At 38.8% G+C, this 25990-nt stretch overlaps 1 long non-coding RNA gene across 1 annotated transcript in view; it reads left to right on the top strand.

Moving 5' to 3' along the window:
- LOC114027522 overlaps window positions 1–25990 on the top strand; it is a 75587-nt gene that overhangs the window by 18739 nt on the left and 30858 nt on the right. Inside the window, exons 2-3 of the long non-coding RNA XR_003567266.1 lie at window positions 6615–6792; window positions 18524–18666. This is a non-coding gene — a long non-coding RNA (uncharacterized LOC114027522). The remainder of the gene's footprint in view (window positions 1–6614; window positions 6793–18523; window positions 18667–25990) is intronic.

The following is a 25990-nucleotide window of genomic DNA, read 5'->3' as shown; positions in this document are numbered from 1 at the left end:
TGTTTTTCTGTCTCTCTCTGCTTCTCTGTCTCTCTTTTTGTCTCCCCAACCTCTCCTTCTTTTCCTCCTCCCCCTCTTTCATTCTATCTTTTCTTCAGTGGTAACATAAAGACTTATAGCCATTTACAAAATAGAACAAAACTACTACCTCATATACTGTGTTGAAAAGGAAAGACTGCTGGTCCTGGGGTCAGGGTCTTGGCTTTGAACAATGGCTCAGACACTTGGCAGTTGTGTGACCCTGGGCAGACTGTCTGAGTCACAGTTTCCTCATCAGTAAAATGGAGATAATATATCTACTTCAGGGGGTTGGTAGGACAGCTCTCTATAAAATTTGAAGTGATATAGACATTTGAACTATTATTACTGTCTACATATTTTCAGTTTGGTCTGGAATCTGATGCCACGATACAAACCTGTTAGTTGGCGGCTTAGATAGCAGAATTAAATGTTGACTTTCAACTTTCGATTGTATGCCACAATTCTTGTGTGTAGGTTTTCCTGATAAAAACTGATGCATAATTTCAGGATTATTTGAACTTATAATTAGTTCACAAATTGCACTGTGTTTACAACGATGATCCAAAAGCTTTGCAACTATTTAAGAAACAAGCATTTATTAAGTACTTACTGTGTGCCAGGCACTGTGCTAAGCACAGGGGTTACATAGAGAGGCAAAAGAAAGCTAATGTAATGGAGAGGGGACAACACATAGAGAAGTACAATTATGCCATGCACATCGCAGAGGTTAGGGGTGTAATGCCCACCACTGGAAAATCCACGTAAAATTTTTGGCCCTCTCTTTGCACCAGAGAAGTCTGGTTTTTTTCTTTTTCTTTTATAGGGTGCTTACAGTACCTTATTGTAAAATTTGGGTTGATATTATATAATACTGTACATATACTTTATGCATTTCTGAGTTTCTAAACTTTTTCTGTGTCATCTGCTGACCTTCACATATCTTGTGAAGCTTTAACAAAACTCCCCAAAAATTCACATTTAACTTCTTATGCCAACCCATGATACATTGAAACCACAATGGGGAAAGTCTCAGTGTGGAAGGGATAACTGTAGGTACAGTACAACTACAGAGTAGATGGAAGGTGACCTAAGCGAGGAATGGGGCTTGACTTGGTGAGTGCTGCCAGCCCAGAGAAGCTCCTGGATTATTTCTCAGTTTATGCTGTCCTCTGTGGGAGATCAGAAATGTAACATTTTGTCAGCATGGCTATTCCTTGCATTGACGAGAGATCAAAATCCATCAGTGACTTAGATAATCTTCAAGAATTACTCGGCCAAAAAACTCATCACCCTACAGACAGTTTGGCACCAAGTCTCTCCAAACTTAGTTTGGCGACCCTTCCAGCCACAGACATGGAGTCCATCATGGGACCCATTCTTGAGGCCTTTCCAACTAAGCTGGACCTGCCAGAGTTTGTGCTTCATTGGCAGAGCGCCAAAGAAGTCAGGCTCATTTCCATGCCATGAGGTCTCACCAGAGGAGGACTTTAGTAGAGAATACACGTGCTCATTTGATTGTCATAACATACCAATGGGGAGGGGGCAGGGCAAGTTTGATGGCCCATATTTTACAAAGGAGGAAACTGATGCTCAGAGAAACTGAGACACAATACGTGCCCATGGTCATATGGCTAATAAGAAGGCGATATTGGAACCTGGCCATTTTGACGGCTAGTCCAGTATTCTTTCTACCAGTCAACGAACACTTATTAAATGCTTACAATGTACCAGGTATTGTGCCAAGGGTTGGAAATGTAAAGAAAGGCAAATACATGATCCCTGACCTCAGGGAGCTCATATTCTGATGGGGGAGACAACATAGACAGAACTATGAATATGTGATACATAAAATATAGTATATACTGCCTCTTCAAACAACAAGCACAACATAACTAGATTAATGGACAATACTTAAATAATAACTTATAATAATAATATGAATAATAAATAATAAATAATATAGTGCTTACTAGGTACCAGGCATTATGCTAAGCATTTTATAAATATTGTCTCATTTGATCCTCACAACAATCATGGGGGGAATGTATTATTGCCCCCATTTTACAGATGAGGAAAGTGAAGCAAACAGAGATGAAGTGACTTGCTCAGGGTCACACAGGATTTGAATTCAGATCTTCCTGACTCCAAGCTCAGTGTTGTATCCACTGCATCACATTGTTTCCATCTACACATCCCTAAATCTCCACATTTTGCTAAATAACTAAATGAGAACTAGTGGATAAAAAAAGGGGAAAAGGGATGGGAGAGGTCATCTAGTTCTATGTCATCATTTTACAGATAAGAAAATAGGTCTAAAGATTGCATGTGACCTGCTAAAGCTTATGCGGCTAAGCAGTGTCAGACCTGGAACCCAAATAGAGGGGTCCTTACCCCTTGTTGTCTCTCTGATGATATGAACATGACAACTCCTAAAATAATTAAATATGGTTGCTATTATTTAGCCTATTTTCCCCCTCTAGTCTAAATTATGGAGGCTAAATCCCTTTACATTTTCCCCCCCAGAAAGTCGATTTTCTATCTCTTTAATAGTTTTTATTGTTCCTTCTGGAATCCTTTGAAAAATGCCAGGAAACATGTGTTTATATATACTGTAAGATCTATGAAGAAGTAAGAGAACTGAAATTATTTTGTCCCAAAAAAGAGAAAACTGAGGGACAATCAAGAATCCTGTTGGTTTGCCTTGGGCTGATTAGAAAGGTTATAGAATTTCCTTTTTTGTTTGTTTAAAAATTAGGGAAATTCTCATCTATCTCTTGTGAGTTTGGTATGGTTCTTTCTAAAATTGGATTGTACCATTTTTGTTATACTAATGCAACCTAAACATGAGCAATTAAATGCTTTTCCAATTATCTAGGTCTATATTTCTGTAAATAGTGTTTTATGGTTAGATTTGTAGTCCCTGGAAGATAGACTTCCACGTTTTTCTATAGTTACTTTGAATGAAACGTCTCTTTCTAGATCTTCTTACTGGCTTTTGTTTGTTACATAAAGGAATATGGATGATTTATGTAGATTTACCTTATATCCTGCAACTTTGCTGAAGTTACTAATTACTTCAATTAAATTTTTAGTTGACTCTAGGATTCTCTAAGTATACTTAAATTATATTTAACATATTACAGAAAGGTAGATTTATTCCTATGATTTCAAGAGCTTTTAGAAATGAATGTTGGATTTTGTCAAAAGCCTTTTTGGCATTTATTGATGTAAACATGTGGGTTTTATTTATATTATTAATATGTTTTATTATTTTTACAATATTTCTTATATTAAACCAACCCTGCATTCCTGGTATAAACCCAGCCTGGTCATAGTGTGTAATCTTTCTAATATGTTGTTTTAGCTTACTTGCTAATCCAGGAAGAGACAGAAATAAAATTATAGACAATATTCAATAGAAATGTCAGCCTGCAATTTTCTTTCTGTCTCTTCCTGGATTAGGTATCAAGACTGTATTTGTTTCATAGAAAGAGATTGGAAGGGTGCTTACTTTTCTTATTATTGCAAACTTTGTATTGGAATTAATTATTCTTTTAATGTGTGATAGGATTTATTTGTGAATCCATTTGGTCTTGGAGTTTTTTCTTTGTGAGTTCATTTATTGTCAAAAAGGAAGAAAAAAATCAATTTCTTTTCTCAAGGATCTTATGTTCTACTGTATGAATAACACATCTGACACAAGTTACGTTTGTGAGAAAAAAAGTTTTTAAAGTTGGATATTAGAGAAGCATTGCAGCGTGGCGGGCAGAGGGCTGGTCCCAGAGTTAGGAAGACCTGGGTTTAAGTCCTATTTCTGATACATGCAAACTTCAGGATGGGGCATGTCCCTTAAATTCTCAATGCCCCAGGCAACTATCTGACACTATAAATTACAAAGCAGGAACTTATTTACATTGGCAGAGGAAGTTTCCTGAATGGAAACTTTCTAGGAGTTTTCTTGCCAGTGAAATCACAGGTCTGGCTCCACCAGCCTTCTCTCCAACAACTTTTCTTCAATATGTTACACATTTTAGGAAATTACATGATTGTGAATAACTTCAGACTAAATGAATTGGAGAAGGAAATGGCAAACCGCTCCAGTATCTTTGACAAGAAAACCCCAAATGGGGTCACTGAAGAGTCGGAGGTGACTGAAAGACTGAACAGTAACAAAGTTTATAAACTAACAAAATTTATTTGAGTGATTTTTTTATGTTTCTATATTGACTACTACTTACCACTTCTTGACCTTAGATCTCCTGCCTAAGGCAGTGTAGTGTTGTAGTTATTTTGAGGACTTAGTTTATCCATATGTAAAATGTTGGGCGAGATGGTTTCTCTGTCCTTTCCCTTTCTGAATCTTATGATGCTATGATCTTTGATGAAAAGCTCCTTTCCTAATAATGATTCTCTCTTTCATGTAAGCAAAAACAATTTTATGTATACACAATGCATTTGTGAGTGTGGATAAATAGAAATTCATTGGTACCCATTAGGACAGCTTCTCCCAAGGTGGAGACAAAAAGGGAGGGCAGCTAACTGCATCATTAAGCCAATCAAATGTCTCACCATTTCCCCCCTTGTAGGAATCACTGTGCCCAGTGGCCTCATCCTTGTGGTCTGTGATCTGGACCCCTGTCTCCTGGGACACCACTTCACAATGACTCAACCCCTTCTTCTCCCTACCCCTGGGTCTTCCCTGGGTTTTATTTTGGAGTCTTCCCACAAGACCCTTCGATCTCAATGGCAGGGGCAGGGACAGGGACAGAATGTGGGAATCTAGGGAGCCTCCTGTCTCACAGATCAGGTGCCGTCCTAAAGTCTCTCTGCCTCCTGAGGGCATGACGGGCTACTGAGTTTTATAATAAAGGTGACATTTATATATCACTTCACATACATTAGCTCATTTGATGCTCACAAAAACCTGTTATTCTCATCTTATAAATCTGAAGACTGAGGCTCAAAGACATATCACCTGCAGGTGGGACAACTAGAAAATGTAGGAAGTGGTCTTGGAACCCAATTCTTTCTTCCTCTCAATCCCTGCTCTTATTTCACTGCAATGTCACATTTCATTCTGTTTCCATTCCCTGTTGCATTCAAGAGGTGGTAACAAGGCTGCTTGATTGAAAAAATTGATCAACAGAAAGACCATCCCTTTGTCCCCAGACCTGGGCTGCCGTCCCGAGCATCCCAGTGTTGGTGCCCCACTCCTGGTACCTAACATCTTCCTCCATCATACCCACAGTGAATTCTCAGACTGAGGATCCTAAGCACTTGTCTGGGTCACTTGGTGGGCCAGAGTATATGATGGTTTGCTCTTCTTGTTTGTGGAACAGCCAGTTTTCTTCTGACAAGTATTCCAGTTGGGTCTATTTTCCTCAACTGTTTGCCCAAGCTCTTCCTGGAAGTTAGTGTCCTCTTGCATACAACTGCATTCTTGACTTACAGCACATGGTCAGTGGGTGCCAACTCTTTCCTGCTTCCCTGTTGCAAGTTGGACGACAAAATATCACACCTCCCTATTAGTGGGGTGGAAATTTCAATAGCCAACCAGAGCTGTCAGGTCCCAGGTTTATCTAGTGCTCAAATTATCCACAGATACTTGAATATCAAAACTGGAAGCAGAAATGAAACACACCAGCAGAAACATTCACTAATGTGAACACCAAGAATTGTTGAGGACTTCCCCAAGTCAAGGTCATAGGAGAGAGCTGGGGATGCCCCGGGGAAGCGAGAAAGTCTGCTGCTCCCACTATATGCCTCAGTAGAGCTTTGCTTTAAGGGCCAGCCAGATTGCACTGGCCACAGCCCCTCCTGCTTTCCAAGGGGATTTACTTACTGGTCAGAAGATGCAAGTTGAACAGGCTAGAAGAGAGTGGCTGAAGTTAATGTGGATAAATTCAATTTTGCTGTTTCCAAGAATGGCCTTGATAAAATAAAGGCAGGAAATTTAATTGCCTGAAGGTTTAAGTAAGTGCTTATTAATTTTTTTAGTACCTAGTTTAAAAGGTCAATAGCAATACAGAGTAGGGGAAATTGCTTGGTGTCTGGAAAAGGCGATTTAACTTTTTAATTGGGTCCTTTGGTATCATCACCTTGCCCTTACCAAGAGGTATGTTACTGACTGTATATCCAAGGTATTTTTCTATTATAAACCTTCATTAGATGGGAATTCTAAAGCCATTCTCATGGGAAGGGAGCATGAGCAATAGGGCAGTGGCTCTTTCATGTTTGTCTTTATATCTCCAGTGCCTGGAAAATAGTAGGTGCTTAATAAATGCTTGTTGCTTGTTATACCTGAGCATATGTGGAACAGGTGGAATGAGGTATCTTGAAACAGGTGTCAATTGTTATCAATCTGAAGATGTATCTATTATCTGAGTTCTGCTAAGTGAGCTGGGGACCTAAAGACCCTCAAAGAGGAACTTCTTGGAAAGTCTCCTGGGGATCAAGGTTGAATAATAATAACACTAATAGCTAACACTCATATCGAACTTTAAAATTTGCAAAGCACTTTACATAAATGGTCTCATTTGATCCCCACAACAGCCTTGTGAAGTAAATGCTATTATTATATACCCATTTTACAGATGAGGAAACTTAGGCTGAGAGAGGTGGAATGAGTTGCCCAGATTCACATAGTGAGTGTCTGAAGTAAGATATGAAGGTGAATCGCTGCTAATCCCAAGTCTGCTCTACCGCCTAGCTGCCCAGAATTGGAGAAGAACCAAAAAAGGAGTTGGTCTGGGGAAGTTGTCCTGGTAACACGTAAGTAGTAGAGTCATGATTTGAACCTAAGGCCTTTTGTTCCAAATCTGTACCATGCTAGTTACAATGGAGAAGCCAGCTCCACCACAAAGGGCAGAACCAGATGTAATATTCACTAGTGACTTTGTTTAGAAAAACCATCCAGGAGAGATGAGGGAAGGGCAAGAGAGAAAGAACGATTCTAGGTCAGGATCCATTGAATCCTCTAGGATGATGAAGTAAGATGGTGCTAGGTCGGTGTCAGAGTCCTGAGTCCTGGGGAGGAATCTCTGGATGTGAGATAGGAAAGGGTTTGGTGTTTGGATTTTTTGTTGTTGTTGTTGACATGCAATGGGTAAGGATAGAAACTTACTCGGACCATAATCATTGGGATCAAAATTGATCTTAAGCCCTGGAGCTGACTTGTTGGGGGAGGGGAGCAGAGAAGGAAGTGTCTGATATAAACCTGAAGCTCTTGCATCTGGGGTTGAGGCTTAGGAACCAGAATCAAGAAGGCAACATACAGTCTTTGTCAAATCATAGCTACCTAAGCCAGAAGCTAAATTTTTGGTCTATCACCCAGCCTAGCAGATGTATAACTAGGGTAAGGCAACTAAGAATTTGACCCAAAGCATGACACCAATGGGCACATTCCCTCCCTGAACCATGTGATTTTTTCCTGACACCGGGCCACCACTACCTTCACATCCTCATCTAGCCCCTGGCTGCCATCTTGTATCTCATTGTTTGTATCTCTTTCTTTGGAACCTTCTTTTTCTCATTCTTTCTTCTTTTCACTTTTTCTTCTTTATTTTTTTTTCTCTCTCATTGGCCCTCCATTTCCTCTTGGAATTGGGGGATGTTGAAAACCATTATCTATGCAGCTAGGATGTGGATCAGATTCTTTGGGGAATGATTTCCTGCTCTGATGGCCCAATTACATTTGGGCAAAACTTCACTCTGCATCCAATTGAATTTTCCCTGGGAACAAGAATTCCTAGTTAAGGTTCTACAATGCAGAGGGCTTGGGCCCACTGATTTTTGAAGACAAAATATAAAAGAAAGGGTTCACTTAGGAAATCAAGAAACTATGACCAGATATTAAGGCCTAGACTAAGACTTCTCTAAACATGCACATTTTCCCTTTTCTTATATTAAGACAATAACAAAAACACTCACCAGGAAGGACTTTGTCCTCTCCCTAGGGACCTAGAGTAAGGGAGAAAGGAAAAGTTTGTTTTCTTTCTGGCAAATGAAGCCAATTTGCAAAGACCCAAGCTAGGAGGTGAGGTGGCGATATTTGATGTCTGGAAGCCAAACCTTGTGATTTGGCTGGGTGGGGGTCAGGGAGCAGTGGGAACACAGATCATAGGTCTCTCCTTTCACATGAAAGAATATTTAAATCTGATTTTTTTGTCTTATTCTGATTCACTAAAAAATTAAAACATTATGAATCTGCAAATATACAATGACTTTTCTTTGGTAATAAGGAATTCCACAGCTACTTTAATTTAGAACCAATAGATTTATTTTGTGCTTTAGATATTTTACTGCTATAATGTAAAATTCTTGGGTTTTAGGAAATGGTCATTTAAAAATAATACATCCTTTGAAATGATGACTAGTTTGGCTATATTCATTAATAATAATATTAGTGTTTCATTTACCTTTTCTTCTTGTGTTTTATATTTTGATGCATTTTGTTATATTTTTCCTGCAGAAGTTCTTTTTCAGGAAGCAGAAACTTCTCTCTGACTTTCCCCCAGGCCATAGCCACTTCTTCTATGTTCTTTCTGATACTGATACTGAAATTGTCTGGCTCTTGGCCCCAACAGCTGAAAAATATAGACGTACAACATAGAATACATCATCATAAAATCAGACTTAAAACTGAAACCCGAACCTCAGTGGCCACCTAATTTAACACTCTCATTTTATAGATGAGGGTATTTTTGAGTGTACAAAGGACTGATTTTTTGACTTTTTTTCCCCATAGAGTTGGCTGTGTGGACATGGCCTCAAGCTCCCAAAATATTTAACATACTACTTTTCTACACCATTTGATAGCTTTCTGCAGAAGTCTGTAAGTAGGGCCTTTAACTGATTCCATTTTCTAGGTTAATTTTCTTTCTTCCACATCATGGCTAGAGAAATAAAAAATGCATTGAAATTTTAATTACTCTGTAATTTTTATGAATATACTTTTAATACCTGTATTGATTTTTGCATTATAATGTGAAGATGAAATTTGATATCTAGATTGTAAGAATTTATTTTTGCTAATCTGATTGTTCAGACCTGCCTGGGATGCTGTTTTAATTAAGTTGCAATTATTTATATCTTTCCTCCCATCCCCTCCCTGCTTCTCCCCACCTTTTTTTTCTGAGCATCTTGTTCAAAGACTTTAGAAAACTCTCAGATACTGCATTTGCTATGTTTGTCATTTTCCCTTGCTAAGGCTTTTTTTCCCCTCTTCATTTTCATCTTACGGCAGATGGTATCAGAGGGAGAACCCCGCCCTGTTTAGGCACCTAGACCGACGTGCTTGTTCATCTCGGAACTCTTGCTAACACCTTCACTGTTATCCTCAAGTCCCTGGTAGTGTACACTGGGATTCATCCTCACAGGTGCATATCCCACAATGAGTAGGCTGCCAAGTGTGAGATTTTTGATAAATACTGTGCATTTAGCCAGTGGACACCCCTATCTTTTGATATGCCATAGAATCAGCTCCCTAGAACCATTAGCCTCCCCACTTACATTGGTCTCAGGTATCAATTGAATGATACTTGCAAGGGAGTACCATCACAGCTACAAAAGTTATTTTAATAGTGTTCTCCCGGGGGAGGGGAAGGAAGGGGATTCTCTGTTCTGACCTTGGCTTATAATACCCTTACTTCTTTTAGACAGACTTACCTCTTTTGGTCCTTTTTATTCTTAGTAATGTACTGTTTATATTGAGTGAATACATTCAATAGAATGGCAGAGGGGGAGATAGGAATACTCAGTCCTTTGTCATGCCTCACCAAGAATCCCGATTTAGTGACTCAACCTGTTTAAACTCTCCTCAGGACAACTGGAATCAAATATCAAATTGTGTCAAGGGGGTTCTTCATAATTAAAAGTTAAGCTGAACAATAAGGGGGTAAAAATTAGCCCGAGAGAGAATTAGGCATGCAGATAAAGGGGTGTGTACTCTAGCCCGGGAGAATCACCACCAGCTACAGATTTCAGCCTCATGTCATACAACTCTTTCCTCCACTCCTGGATCTCTTTTCCTGGTTTTCATCCATGCCAGAGCTGTTAGGACATAAACTAAGGAAAAACTAAGAGGAATGTTTTTTTTTCACTGACTATATTGCTCCTTTGTATTATGGATCTATGTTGTAAGGCTATATAGTCCATCTGTGTACTTGTATCAATAGACAGTGTGACACAGTGGATAGGGAGCTGGTCTTGAAGACAGGAAGTTCTGGGTTCAGATTTTGCCTCCTGACACATACTGGCTATGTGACCCTGGATGAATCATTTAATCTCTCAATGTTCCAGGAAACTCTCTAAGATTATAAGTTGCAGAGTAACTACATGGATTGAAGGAGTTTCCTCACTGGGAATTCCCAATTGCAATGAAATCACAAATTAGTCTAGAAAATAATTGTAAGGCTAAACTGCATCATGGATGATAATGTCCATGTTAATTTGAGTCCTTTGAAAATGAGTAAATCAGTTCCATACATATATGTTTAATATGACAATGATATTTTTGGTCATTTTCTCATTTTTGATAACTAAAAACCATTTCTGGTCACATACTATGCTCCATCCAAATTGGCCTGCTTACTATTCCTCATACACCACATTTTATTTCTTGCCGCCATGTTTTTCCACGTGTCTGAAATGCTCTCGCTTCTCCCCTCCTCCTTTCAGAACTCTTAGCTCTACTCTGGGATCAGCTCAAGTGGCATCTCTTTCAAAAGGCCTTCCCTGAGCCTCCTAGTCATTAGTCCCCCCACCCCCACCCCATATATTTATTTTGTACTAATTTGTCATGATCATGTGTATTAATCTTCCACCTTTCCCAAACTCCTCAAATATTGACCACCCCCATCTTTTGTGTTATCTTTGCCACTTTGCTTGGTGTAAAGCGAAACATGAGAGCTGTTTTGATTCATGTTTCTCTTGTTATTAGTGACTTGAAGCATCCTTCTTATGGTTATTAATAGTTTGCGATTTTCTTTGGAAGGCTATTTTGCTTATGTTCTTTGGCCAGATATGTGACCATGAGCAGGTTAGCTGCTCAGAGTCTCAGTTCCTCTTCCGTAAAATGCGGATAACCATATTTTCACTGTCTATTTCACAAAGTTGAGGATCAACTGAGATATATGCATATAACACTTGGTTTATGTATATCTATCTATCTATCTATCGACAGACAGATAGATATAAAATGCTATGTAATGCAAATTACTATTTTTTTTTGGTGTCCACAAGACTTAACTTCTTAGCACAATGTTTGACACATAGTAGGATAGTAGGTGTTTAATAAATGTCTGTTGACTTGACATTATCATGATCTAACTGGGAGGCAAGGCTTTACATTGTATTTTGTTTTGCCATGGCCACTCTAGGCACTGACTTTACCTGATTGGCTCCACCACCCTTCAGCTGAGGCCATGTATATAACCAAAGCACTTGGCAGTTATAAAGAGCTATATAAATACAAGCTATTATTATCAGTATTTAAGTGGAAAATAAGATTACAAACTGTGCTTAGTTGGGGACAGAACCACTGAGGGACTTGATCTCTCTGATTGCCCCTATGACACTCCCCGGGGTTCTTACCCTGAGGTCTGTCAATATTTTTTAATCATTTTGATAAGTGTATTTGAACATAATTGACTCATTTTGTAATCTTATGTATTTTATATTGTGCATGTAAAATTATTATTCTCAGAAGGTAGCCATGGGCTTCACCAGCCTGCCAGAGGGTTTGTGACACACACACACAAAAGGCTAAGAACCCTTGTCCTAGGGAGATATATCTAGTTCTCAGCAAGATACAAACTGCCAGCTCTTTAGGCCCTCATTCCTACCTCCCCACCCCCATCTCCACTGTGAAAAAAAAAGAATAGTTGTTCCTTAGCCTCCCCATGGGGCAAAAAGATATGACTCATCAGCAGTGAATGTAGCAGAGAAACCTCCCTAGTGAAAATATCTGTACATTTGCTTTCTTCATTAATCCATTACTTGAGTCCTATCTCTATGAGATGTGAATCCTGACCCCCACCTCCCCTTCCTTCACCCCCGCAAAATTTCTCACTTAAGAAATCATCTTGACCTTGACAAACTTTAATAAACATGATCATTTCCATATACGAAGAAGAACAGAAAAGGAGAAGTATGTATATGACGTTACAAACTTCTGTTACATATGTGGCTTGTTACTTAAAAAAAAAAGGTTATTCCAAATTAACATAGTTTAGCTGTCCTATATATCTGTCTCCCTGTGAACTGCTCTCTTCTGTGCATTTTAATGCCATTTTTGAAGAAACACTTAAAGTTTTTTGACATTGATATTGCTAGCTCTCCTCCCCAACCGAATTTCTCCTCCTTCCCCCCCCAGCCCTCCCTTGTAACAAAAAGCTTAGTCAAGGGAAACAAATCCATATACTTGCCATGTTTGAAATGTATGTCCCACCCCTGAGTTTTTCTTGGAGAGATTTGGTGGATCATATTTTCTTTTCAACTCAATTCAAGACATATTTTGTAGAAAATATAAACCTTATTCTGCCCCTTCTTTGTGTAATCACTTCCCATGCCAGCATGCCCATGGTAGGTCTCAAATCTCTCAAATCATGGGATGTGATACATAGGAAAAAGGAGACAGCTGTATAGGACTGGAAGGGACCCTCAGAGACCATGTATTCCAACTCCTCCATTTTACAGATGAGAATATTGATAACCATTGCTCAATCAACAAGCATTTATTAAGTGCCTACCATTTGCCAGGTGCTTAGGATACAAGTACAAAGAATGGAATAATCTTGACTCATGAGAAGGTTACATTTTACTGGGGAGGACAAGAACATATATAAGTATATAGAGAATACAGAATAGTTGAATACAAATGACTTGTCCAAGATCACAAAGATGGGAAAGGTCAAATAAGATAGGCTGTCAAAGGTGATATTTGAACCCAGCTCCTCTGAATCCAGAGCTTTTTATACTATTCTAGGTGGCTTGCAACACATTCACTAACCAGAAATCCACTGCCTGAGGGTATAGGTGTCTTAGCTGAGGTGTGTCTTTCCTCTGTGTAATACTTCTACAGGGTTGGGCAGTTCTGCTTGCTCTGGCACCTCTGGAGGTTGTCATGTTGAGGTGAGCTTAGGGCTATGAGTTCTTCGGTGAGATCAACATCGAGCAACTCTGATACACCCCACTGGAGTGAGTCAGGGCGTCAGCTAGTCACAAGCTTTTGCACATGGCTGGCTTGTCATGGTCTTATGTTTCTCTTGCCCCAAGATATCATTGTTGAAAAAGGAATAACCAAAGTGAGACTTTGCAGTATGCTGCATTACTTCTGAGTCCCTTAGATTTTAATGTCCCATGTGCACCTACAAGCAGGGAGACCAGCCCCTGAGAAGGGTTATGTATCCCCGGGGCAGAGCTGTGACAGGGTAAAACAGCCATGTTTCTTCCTCTCGGATTTCTCCATTTCCCCAACAGCGGTGAATATTGCCTGGGCAGAGCACCTGGCACATAGGAAGACCTTATTAATGTTTGTTGGCTGACTGACTGATTGCCACTTCCCACTGCTGCTCCCACTTATGAAGCCTCAACTGCTGACTTTCCCCTCCCACTGCTCTTCCTAGTCACTTAGTAGACTGTCGTTATTGTACTGGGCTTCTTTATCTGTAAACCCAGGCCCTGTAAACACAGAGAAGTATTTATAAAGGGTGTTTTACTCATCAGGACTAGGGGCCCTGAATATAAGTCCCTATTGTTTTCTCATTATTACTTCAATATTTCAAAAGGGGTAGCAGGGTACCACAGGAAAGTGCTGAATTTGGAGTGAGTGAATCTGGGTTCAAATCCCAGGACTGCCATTTATTACCTATATTACTTTGGCCCAGGCACTTAACCTCTCTTGGTCTCATTTTCCTCAATTGTAAAAAAAAAAAGGAAGGGGATTGTATTAGATGTCTTCTAAGGCCCTTTCCAGCTCTAAATCCAGGGTCCTAAGGTAAGATTGAGTTCCTCAGTTAATAATTACAAAGATTTAAGTCCAAGGATAGTCATACTTGATCAAGTTTTTAATGTGTGAACAAGGTGATGATCTCTTTATAGGTATGAATTCCTGTCAAACAAGCTAACAACACTTCTGAAGCCTTTAAATAGGAGAAATTTCAGTAGCTGGCTCAGTTCAGCAATGAAGTAGTCAAACAGTGGAGGACTCCAGGCATAGGATCACCTTGAGGTGGTAGACCCTTGTGACTGTACCAATCAGCAATGTCAATGAGTGTGACCCCTTCTGCCAGAGAAAAATGTTAGGACCTTGCATTTTCAGGAAGCTAATTTAGAAGGAATGTTTTATATCAACTATTCTCGATGGCTAAGTGGTGCTATGGATTACTGGAGTGGAGTACTGAGCATGGAGTCAGGAAGATTGTGATGGTGAGAGTCAAATAAGATATTATTTGTAAATTGATAGCATAGTGCCTGGCACTATATAGATGTTTATTCCCTTTCTTTCTCCTTTCCCTGTCCCCATGCTATCTGATTAAATACCTTTGCTAAAAACTAATTAAGCCTACTGGCTGATTGTTAATGGGAAGCACAATGAGGGCTCATGAGCACTATAGAATTCTTAGTAGGGTAGTAGTTAATCTTCCTCTGGTGACTCAACCTTCAGTGTGCGTTGGTGAAGTGACCATGGAGGGGAGTGATAGGTTCACTTTGATCACTGATTTTATCAGTGCTAATAATCCCTTCACTAATACAGAGCATACCCCACTGCCTTGAGAGGCAGGGCTGAAAAGTACACATACACTGGTCTTGGAGCAGGAAGAACTAAGCTGACATCTTGCTTTAGATGCCTAGCTATGTGATCTTGGTCAATCCATTTAACCTCACTGATCCTCATTTTTCTCAACTGTAAAATGGGGATAATAATAACACCTCACAGGGTTGCTGTGAGGATCAAAAGAAATAGAGCATTAAAGAGCTCTATAAATGTGAGCTGATAGTAACAGTAATAATAATAGACATAGTCCTAATTATTCAATAAATAGATGATACCCTGGCCTTTGGTTTGACGAATTGTTTCTCGGAACCAAAAGTAAATTGATTCCTCCTGAATCAACCTAAAATCGGAGACTTAGAAGGTGACGCCTTTGTAATACTGTGTCAGGAGCTAAAAGGGATCCTGGCAGTCATGTAATATTTCTGTCTCAGAGTGGTCAAAGGACTTGATCAAGGTCACTTCTGTAGCCAGGAGTCAAACTCATGTCCTTTGACAATGTTTATGCCACAATACTGTGAATCCTCTATAAGTGCCATTAAAATACACACACAGACACACACACACACACACACACACACACACACACATTCACAGTGTTTATTTCAGCTTTTGCTAGGTTCACACAGAATTTTATTAAACTGTTGACATCTAAATTCCTATGATTTCCAAAGATGAAATTCTACCCCTACAAGCATTTCCATATTAAGCATTCCACACTGGGTTTGGGGATGGGTGGGTGGAGTGAGGGGGATGAAGGGGGGAGAATTCCCATTCATAGCCTTCTAAGAGATTCTAGAGCTCTGGAGACTTCTCACGACCTCAGGCAAACCAGGCCCCCAGGGAAAGAACCTAAGTGCTTGGACCGAAGTGTGTAAGGGAAAGGGCTTCCACCCCAATCACCAAGCAGCCCACAGAGTTCACAACACTTCCTGCCCCGGGTCTGAGCTTCAAACTGCATCAGGAAACCAAGTGTATTAAATGAAATGTTTCTGGCTCAGCTGAGCCTTCCTTTAAAATAGTCACATTATCTATAACATTGGTGACAACAAGAAATGAAAGAAATTGGACATTAATTTACTCCCTGAAAAGCATTGAAAAGAATACAGAGTGAACAGATGTTTCCTTTCTGAGGCATTTGGGGGCCTGGGAATGAAAGGCAAAGGGAACCAAGTAGAAGGATGAAGGTGGTTCCCCTAACTGGCACTTTGGATTTCGAAATCCTACAATCCTAGATTTAGAGCTGCAAGGGAGCTATTGAATCTAATTTCCACTGCTGTAAAGATGAGGAAATGGAGAACGAGAGAGGGTAAGGGACTTGACCTGGGTCACATAGCTAGTAAGTGTTTCAGGCAGAATTTGAACCCAGGCCTTCTGGATTCGAGTCCAGCACTTTGCCACCTACATGTTCTGGTTGTCCTTGCTGATTTGGGGATGAAAAGAGGTAGGTGACAGCAATTATGACTTTTGTCCTTATTTTATTTCATCTTATTAGATTTGGACTAATGCTAGCCAGTTGAGATTTTTTTTTTTGGAGCGTTTATTCTGTTATCCACCACATTGAATATTCCTCTCAAATTTGTGTCATCTACAAATTCGATGAGTATTTCATTAATACCTTCACCCAAATCATTGACAAAAATGTTGAACACAGGGCCAAGTACAGTTACCTAGAAGGCTCTGCTAGAGATGTCAATTATAGCCTTGTTTTGTTTATTATTTTGTTGCAGTTACTGACTTATTTAGCATAAAATGCTCATGTTCATGTAGGGTAAGTTGGGAATCAGCTCTCAGCTGGGTTTCCATTGTATTTCTCACTATGGACAATCTCTGTGACCATGCAGCGCCTTTCATCAAATACATATGTTAGACTGAAGTTCTATCTTAGACTGGCTGACATTATTTTGGAGTCAATGTTCTTAACTATTCTTGGTAATATTTTAATGGTCAACTATCACTTTCTTACCTTCTAACCACATGGAATGGGGGTCAGAGAACTTGCCCTTCCCTCCTACTAAAAGCAAAATAAGAGATCTTGGAGAAGTGAGCAACCATGAATGTGCAAAGGAAAAAGTTCAGCTATGTACCCAAGGCTCTGAGGACTCACAGCGACTCAGGATTCCTATGAAGTATTAGTGTCAGGGGGCAAGGGAAAGAACATTTGTGACTTACCTATCATGTGCTAGGCACTGTGCTAAGCATTTTTCTAATATCATCTCATTTGAGCCTTATAGCAGTCCTGGGAGGTAGGTGTTATTATTAATCTCCATTTTACAGTTTAAGAAACTGAAGCAGACAGTCCAGGGTCACATAGCTAGTAAGTGTCTGAGGCTGGATTTGAACTCAGGTCTTCCTGATTCCAGGCCCAGCATGCCACCTAGATGCTTCTGGATACAGATATAGCAGGAGTAATAATTGATGCTGGTATTAGGAAGGTCTGGTGGCAGAGCTGAGCTTCCAGACATATGAGTTCCCAAGGTGAGAGATAATTCTGTAAGACAGAGTTGATATGGAGAAAAGTATGGAGTGGAAGAGAGAGTAGTAGTAGTAGTAATTATAGTAGTAGTGGTAGTGGTGGTGGTGGAGGTGATGATGGTGGTAGTAGTCATAGTAACAGCAGCCTTTTGTGAGGGAGTAAGTGACCAGAAACTCAGGAGCCCATGAAGTTAAATATGGATTAGGAGTTAAGTAGGAGGCGGAAAGAGTAGGGATGTTATAGGTCATATCCCTGGATTAAGGAGTGGGGTTTCTGTAAGGATCTTCATTTTTTGAAACTGATCTGTGTCTTTAAAGTATTCTTCTTTCTCCCCTCACCCCAACACCCCTAGGGAAACTGAGGAGGAGGCTATATTGGCAGCTTAATGCTGATAGATTGCTAGACTTGGAGTGAAGACCTGAATCCAGTCCTGCCGCAGACACTAGCTATATTACTCTGAGCAAGTCCCCTAACTTTTCTCATTCTCAATTTCTTCATCTATGAAATGAAAAGGGCTCAAAGGCCCTTTCAAGTCCCTTCTACCTCTAAATCTAAAATCCTATGGCTACAATCTCTCTCTCTCTCTCTCTCTCTCTCTCTCTTTCTTTCTCTCTGTCTCTCTCTGTCTCTCTCTCTGTCTCTCTCTCTGATTTGAAATTGGGAAATTTGACATGGTCTTATGTCAGGGTCCAGCTGTGCCCATAGACTATATCCTAACTGTAGGCTTATTATATCTTTAAGGTAACTTTTAAATTAAACTTTTTATTCTCAATTTATGAAAGCCATTTTTGATAGGTTTGTATTTTTGACTGATTGAGATATTTTCCTCAAAGTTGAGATATTTTCCTCAAAGTCTATCTGCTTTCTAGCCCCTTTATTAAATGTCTCTCTTGAAAACAATTTCTAAATCAATGAGGTTCAACATCCCTAAAGCATCCTATTATCCACAGCTCCTAGCTGGGAGGCAGATGGGGTCAGTTGTAACTCAGAATTCCTTCCCAGAGGGTTATGATGGCCATTTTGTGACTAACAACTGGGTTTATCTTTAGAAGTCACAGAAATATTTATTAGCAAAATTGTTGTCATAAGGAAGTATATAAAAAGTGGTTTAATATTAGTAGGTCATTTTTGAATTTTAATAGTTTATTGGTGCCTTTGTCTTCCACCTGCTCATGCTACTTAACTGACCCATATTCTTTCCCAAAATGTGTCTCTCTGATTATATGCCCCTTTATGCCACTTTTCCTCTGCAGTTCATCAATGGTAATATGTTGTAGCCTCCTCATATATACAACTCTGTTGTCATTTGGGTGACCCTGTAATTCCATTCCATGGAGATGTCAAGAGATCTGGAAGAAGGCCATGTTGAATGGACCTCCAAAAGGATTAATACAAGGTAAAAATGTACAGAAGTTAAGTGACTTACCCAAGGTCACTCAGCTAGTAAGGATCAGAAGTTGGGTTTAGAACCCACTTCTTCCTCACTCAAAGTCAGTCAGTCAATAAACATTTATTAAGTACCTACTGTGTGCCTGAAGCTGTACTATAGGTTGGAGATACAAAAAGAGGCAAAAGATAATCCCTGCCCTCAAGGAGCTAACAGTCTGATGGGGGAGAAAACAAGCCAACAGATATGTACAAATAAGATATATGCAGGTCAGATAGGGAATAACTAAGAGAGGGAAGTCCCTAGAATTAAGAGGAGTTCTTCTTGTAGAAAATAGGATTTTAGTTGGGACTTAAAGGAAGCCTGGGAGGCAGAGATGAGGGAGAGCATTTGAGGGATGGTGACAGCCAGAGAAAAGACTCAGAGCTGAGACATGGAGTGTCTTATTTGAGGGATAGCAAAGTGGCCAGTGTCACTGGACTGAAGAATTCATAGCAGAGAGTAGGAATAAGAAGGCTGGAAAGGTGGTGGTGGTGGTGGTGGTGGTGGTGGTAGGGACTAGGTTATAGAGGGCTTTGAATGCCAAATAAACAATTTTGCGTTCGATCCTGGAGGCAATAGGGAGCCTGGGTTTAGTGAGTAGGAGAGTGACATGGTTAGTCTGGTGCTTTAGGAAAATCAAAGGGCAGCTCTGTATCCATCCCTCTATATTGTCTTACTAGGGTAGGGGTGGGGAACCCTGAAAGTTTTTCCTGGTATTTAGTAAGTAAAAATTGACTGATTGAAGTAGAGAGTTATGATAATTAGGATAATTCTTATCCAATTCTTATCTTTGAGGGACAAAGATGAGTTTTTTCTCTGAATTACCTAAAGCAAAATTCACAAAACAAGAGCATCTTTCTATTAAATCATATAATTATAAAGATGTGATCTACTATGGAATATCATCTTTGAAATTCTGTCTGTTTTCTTCTCATCTTCTTCAAGGATGACTTTGATATTGGTCAAGTATTCTCATAAAGATTTTATAGAAATGGGAAAGGAAGTATATGAGGAAATAGTTACGGATATTTTTGCAGATATCTTTTTTTAAGTGGTTGAGTGGAGTAATATAAGTCCTTCCTTCTCCCCCAAAAGCATTTAGTTTCCTATCCTCTTCAGATAGCTTCAGTACCCTCAAAACTGTGCTTCCTCCAGAACAGACCAACTTTGTGTATTCTTGATATGGTCCAGTTACTCTTTGCATCTTTATTTTATTTCTTGCCCTTTCTACTTCCTCATGTAGTACACCAGGGACCTTAAAGTTCGAGTCTAAATGTGGTGGCTCCACTATCATTGATGGACAAGAGTTTATTACAGAAATCTTTGCAGTTCTTTCTTTCACCAAATTTTCTTTAAGTTGGTTTTCCTTTTATTTCCTTTCACACATATAATCTTCTACAATCTACCTCTGTAAGATTTTACAGATGACTTCATATTCTAAATCAGTATTGCCTTGGCTTTTTCTTTATCTCTTTACTTGACCAGAAGCCAAGTGTTTGCTGACTGGGACACTTTTTAGGTTCTCTTGGTCTTATTATGGCAAATGGTTTATATATTTTATCCAAACTTTGATTGGAAATTATAATGATTTTGGTTTATGTCTTCTCTTCCACACATTTCTCATTTTTGAGTCATCAATAACATGTTTAATTTGGTCAAGTTGGAGTTGTTTTAGTTGTATTAATTATCTTTTCTCATTGTTATTCTTTCTAGCTTATATTCATTTGCATCTTTGTCCAAGAAGTCTGGGTCCTGACTATACACAGACAGCTGACTCAGGAGTGCCTTCCACTTAAGTAATGAGTCATTTCCTGCTGGTTCATTTTATTTTTTTATGATGCTATATAGTGCTCACCATGTCTGGGATCTTCTAATTCTTTTCTTGGGGATGGTATTCTTGATGCAAAGGCATGAGACTTCTCTATAGTTTGTAAGTCTTTGGCCTCTCCCATTTCCTGCTTCTTGAACCATATTGCAACATGATTTTTTTTTTGCTATCTTCTCCTTTGTTCCCTTTGACCTTTTCACTGAAGTCTCAAAGCATACATTGATTAAATTGGAGAATCTCACTAAAGTCTTTGTAGACTTTCCTTTACCTCAACTTTAGGTTCTGCAATAGATTTTGTTGAATAAGCCTTGCTTGTTTTCATTGTAGTCTTGTTTGCAAACACTTGTCACAAGAACTGCATTTATTAGATGGCCAAATGGTCTGTGAAAGGGTGTTCTTTGTAGTCTTTGGATACATAATAAAACCAAGTCAGTCTTTGCATTTGTGTATTTACATCTCCAAAGAGAACTTGTGAGCCATCCTTCAATTTAGTTGTGATTTCCTTTAGTCTTTTTGTTTATTTATAGTAAGAATGTCAAGATTTATGTGCTTCAATTCTTCTTGTAATATGTCCCCTCACTGATTATAGAACAAAGATCTCACATTTATAGTACTAACAGCTATTAATATTTATAGATGGTCTAAAATGGATTCTTAGCACACTCTGTTCCTTTTTTTTTTTTGTCATCATGCCATCATCACACAAAAGCCCTAGAAGTATGAATAGGACTAAGGAACACTTTCTATTTTTGTTTCATGAGTTGCCATGCCCAAGGAATTAATCATCCAATGACCAGCCTACTGGTGGTGAAACTCTGTATTAGCTAGGTTGGTGCTTGGAAAGCAGAATTAAATCTATTTCTGTAGCTATGCTTTTGCACAAATAAAGCCAATGGAGCTAGAATTAGAATAAAATATATGGAATTGGGGGAAAGCCTTTGCATAAAATCACTGATAATAGTCGATGTCCAAATCGATAGGGAATTGATACAGATATTCAGTATTAAGAACCATTTCCCAATAAATAATTACTTGACTCATTTAAATAATTTTAAAAGGAAGAAATAAAATCAACACTTGAAATACTTTTAAATCACTGATAATAAGAGAAATTGCAAGTAAAAACAATCCTAGGGTGTCTATCTTGTGCTCCTCAAGGTAGTAAATATGCTCTAAGGTGGGAAATCTCATTGGAAGAACTATAGGAAGACAACTGCCCTAACTCACCATTGGTGGAGAATTAGTTTAACTATTAAAGTTACTAAATTGTTCATATACTTCGACCTAATAGCATTACTAGGCATATATCCAAAGCATATTGACAGCAAGAAAAGATATATAATTTAGGAAAAATGTTCATAGCAGTGAACTTATTTGTGGTTAAGGGACATGCCTTTCCTGATGAATTCCCAGAAGGCTTTTTTTGGTTATAGTTTTTTTTTTTTTTAATATTGAACTAGTTCTCTCTCTCTCTCTCTCTCTCTCTCTCTCTCTCTCTCTGTCTCTTTCTCTTTTTCTCTCCTTTCCCTCTCCCTTTCCCCCTCTCTCCTTTCTATCCTGCCCAGGCTGGAAGTGTGAGGGACTGTCTGATGTTGGCAGCTACCAGGTTGGGTACTGTGGCAAGGGTAAGGTAAGATCTGGGTATTTTGGAAGTCGAGGCAGGGGCTGTGGTAGGCAGAGTCGTGTGTACTGGGATGGGCTGGATACGGAGAAGCCCTGAGGCAATTGGGCAGTGCTCTGTGACATAAGCTGGGTACAAGGAAGTAGTCGGAGCCTCAGTTCCTGAGGCAAGGGGCGGTGCCATGTGGGAGTGGGATGGCAGAGGACTGAGTTCCCTCTGCTTAGTCCCCTCCCTATATGCAACGTCATCCCCAGATGCCTCTTGTGACTTTCCTGACTTCCTTGGTCCCTTTGTGCAGCACTGACCCAGTCCCCTCCTGAGTCTGACTTCCTAGGTCACGTACTCTTGTCTATGCGTCAATCCCAGATGCCTCCTTCCTGTATCCAATCCTAGCCTCCTACGTCACTCCCTCCCCCTTGGTGTGCTAAGCTCAGACAGCCCCTTCCGGTATCTGACCCTACAATCATTGGCTAGTAGCGGGCTGGGGAGGAGGGGCTAGGTAGGTACTTAGGAACAAGCGTGGTCAGATCACACGCGTGCGCTCTCCCCTGGCTCCTGCCCTGTTGCTCTGGCCTTGCTGCTTGGGCTTGCTATGATGGTTTGCTGTGTTGGCCTCTGAATAAAGCTCTGGTGTTGGTGCCTCCCGATGGCTCGTCTCTGTGTGGTGATCCGGCTCAGAACCGAAGACCCAGGTGTGGGTAAGACTCTGGTAGTGTGCTTCTTATAAGAGAAGTAGGTACTGGCGCATGGCTGGCAGAAGGTCGGCGTGCGGCCCGTATATGGAAGTGCAGGGGTTACTCAGGTACTCGTTTTGCTTCTCCTTAGGTCACCTAGTGGTCCGTTGCTCCCTGGTATAATTTTTACCTGGTCATTGGTACAAACTCTGTTAATATTTCAATAATTTTTTTATATTACTATTCATATTTATCAATTTTAATCTGAGTTATCTCTTACTGGTTTAGGTATCAATATCATATTTGGTAAAATAACTTCTCTTGCTATTTTTTATAAATAATTAATATAATATTAATATTAATTGTTCCTTGAATGTTTGATAAAATTTACTTGTAAATATATCTGGTCTTTTTTTCATTTTGGAAATTCATTAATGGCTCAGTCAATTTCTTTTTCTGAGCCTGGATTAATTAAATTCTCTATTTTTTCTTACCGTCAATCTGGATTTTTTATATTTCGTAGATATTTACCCATTTAATTTAAATCACCACTTTTTGTGGAATATAGTTTGGCAAAAATAATTTCTAATAATTTTTTATTTCTTCTTAATTTATTGTGATTTCACCTTTTTCATTTTATAACAGCAGTGTTTTTCCTATTGTTTTTTAAAAATCAGACTGGTTAATGATTTCTCTATTTTCTTTGTTAAAAAATGTTGTTAGTTTTGTCTATCAATTCAGTGTTTTGGATTGTCACATTGTTGTTACTTCCTTTGATGAAATTTTCTATTGTTTCTATGATTTGTTCTTTAAGATTAAATTACTTAGTGTCTAATTAATTTTAATGCCTTTTAATGAACATGATTTTATACATTATGGTTAGCAAAGATGTATTTAATATTTCTGCTTTTTTACATTAGTTTGTGAAGTGTTTATGCCTTAGTACATGTTAAATTTTGGTGAAGATGCCATGAACAAGTCTTTGCTATTCATATGTACATTCTTTTTTATTCTCATTCAATAATCACCAGTGATCTATCATATCCATTTTTCAATCAGTTTTCTCAAGTTCCATTCAGGTTCCTATTTATCTTTTGCTTATATTTGTTGAAGTCTGAGAGAGGGTATATTGTTATTGTTGTTCAGTCATTTTTCTGTTGTGTCTTACTCTTTGTGACCTCATTTGGGGTTTTCTTGCCAAAGAGAATGAAGTGGTTTGCCATTTCCTTCTCCAGCTCATTTGCAGATGAGGAAACTGAGGCAAACAGGATTAAGTGACTTGCCCAGGGTTACACAGCTAGTAAATGTCTCAGGCTAGATTTGAACTCAGTAAGATGAGTCTTCCTGATTCCAGGCCCAGCACTCTCTCCACTGTGCCACCTAGATTAACTATCTATTTCTTCTTATAATCCTGTAAGCATTTACATATTATGCCATTTGATGTCTATATATTAAGCAAATTAATTTTAATCAATTATTTATAGTTCCTTAAGCACCATGTAGTTTCTTTGTTTATCTCTTTTAATTAAGTCTGCTTTCACTATTACCTTGTTTGAGGTTGATTTTTTATCTAATGCATGCATTAGATATCTAATGCATTTTTTATCTGCTTTTTTATCTAATGCATGCATTGTCTCCCATGTCCTTATTTTAACATTTCCTAAATCTTTCAAGTATATTTCTTGTAAATTATGTATTGTTGGATTTTGCTTTCTGATTCATTTTACTACCCTCTTTCATTTTATGGGTGAGTTCATCTTATTCATGTTCACTTGTATTCACTAATTGTGTATTTCTTCTCTTATACTTTTATACATTTTACCCTTTTTGACCCTTTCCATACTCTTTGCAATGAAGCAGAGTGTATTGAATGAAGAGTTTGCTCAACACTGGAGACCTATTTTTGGTACAACTTCAATTCTATTTTTTTCCTTCTTTTTTCCCTCACCCAAACACCAGTCACAAATTCTTATCCTTTATTTATTTCTTTTTGTTCTAGTCTTTTTAAATGGATAGCATATTTTATCACTGGTCTTCTGGAATCATGAATGGTTATTGTATTGATCATGAATTTTACATCTTTTAAAGTTGTTTGTTTTTACTGTGTTATTTATAAATTGTTCTCTTGGTTCTTCCTATTTTATTCTTCATCAATTGATAAAAGTCCTCAAAATTGTTCAATTTAAAAAAATATTAATGTTTATAGTATAATTTGTTTTTCCACTCACTTCAATCTGCATGAATTTATGTCTTTCCCTACTTTTTTTAAATTAATAAATTTATTTATTTTTAGTTTTCAACATTTACTTCCACAAGATTTTCAGTTCCAAATTTTCATCTCGCCGCTCCCCCCACCCCAAGTTGGCAAGCGTTCTGAATACCCTTTCCCCTAGTCTGCCTTCCCTTCTATTTCTTCCCCACTTCTCTTATCCCCTTCCCCTTCTATTTTCCTGTAGGGCAGGATAGATTTCTGTAACCCATTTCCTGTATTTCTTATTTCCCAGTTGCATGTGAAAACACATTTTTTTTTAAACATGTGTTTTTAAAACTTTGGGTTCCAAATTTCCTCCCTTCCTCCCTCCCTACCCACCCTCATTGAAAAGGCAAACAACTCAATATAGGCTATACATGTGTAGTTATGCAAAACACTTCCATAGTAGACATGCTGTGAAAAACTAACTCTATTTCCTTTAATTCTATTCCACCCCCCCATTTATTCTATTCTTTCTTTTGACCCTGTCCCTCCTTAGAAGTATTTGCTTCTGATTACTCCCTTTCCCAATCTGTAATCCTCTCTATCATCCCCCTACTTTCTTGTCCCCTTCCCCTCCTATTTTCCTGTAGGGTAAGACAGATTTCCATACCCAATTGAGTGTGGATGTTATTCCCTCCTTAAGTCAAATCCTATGAGAATAAGATTCACTCATTCCCTCTCACCTTCCCCTGTTTCCCCTCCACTGTAAGAGCCTTTTCTTTTCTGTTATTTTTTTGTGAGATAATTTACCCCATTTTACTTTTCCCTTTCTCCTTCTCCTAGTATAATTCTTTCTCACCCCTTAATTTTATTCTCCAGATATGACCCCTTCATCTTCAACTCACCCTGTGCCCTCTGTCTATCTATCTATCTATCTATCTATCTATCTATCTATCTATCTATCTATCTATCTA

This window comes from Vombatus ursinus, unplaced genomic scaffold (genome assembly GCF_900497805.2).
Source record: "Vombatus ursinus unplaced genomic scaffold, bare-nosed wombat genome assembly UNPS02014861.1, whole genome shotgun sequence".
NCBI lineage: Eukaryota > Metazoa > Chordata > Mammalia > Diprotodontia > Vombatidae > Vombatus > Vombatus ursinus.
The sequence above is the reverse complement of the archived record's forward strand: the minus strand, read 5'-3'. Positions and strand labels throughout refer to the sequence as shown.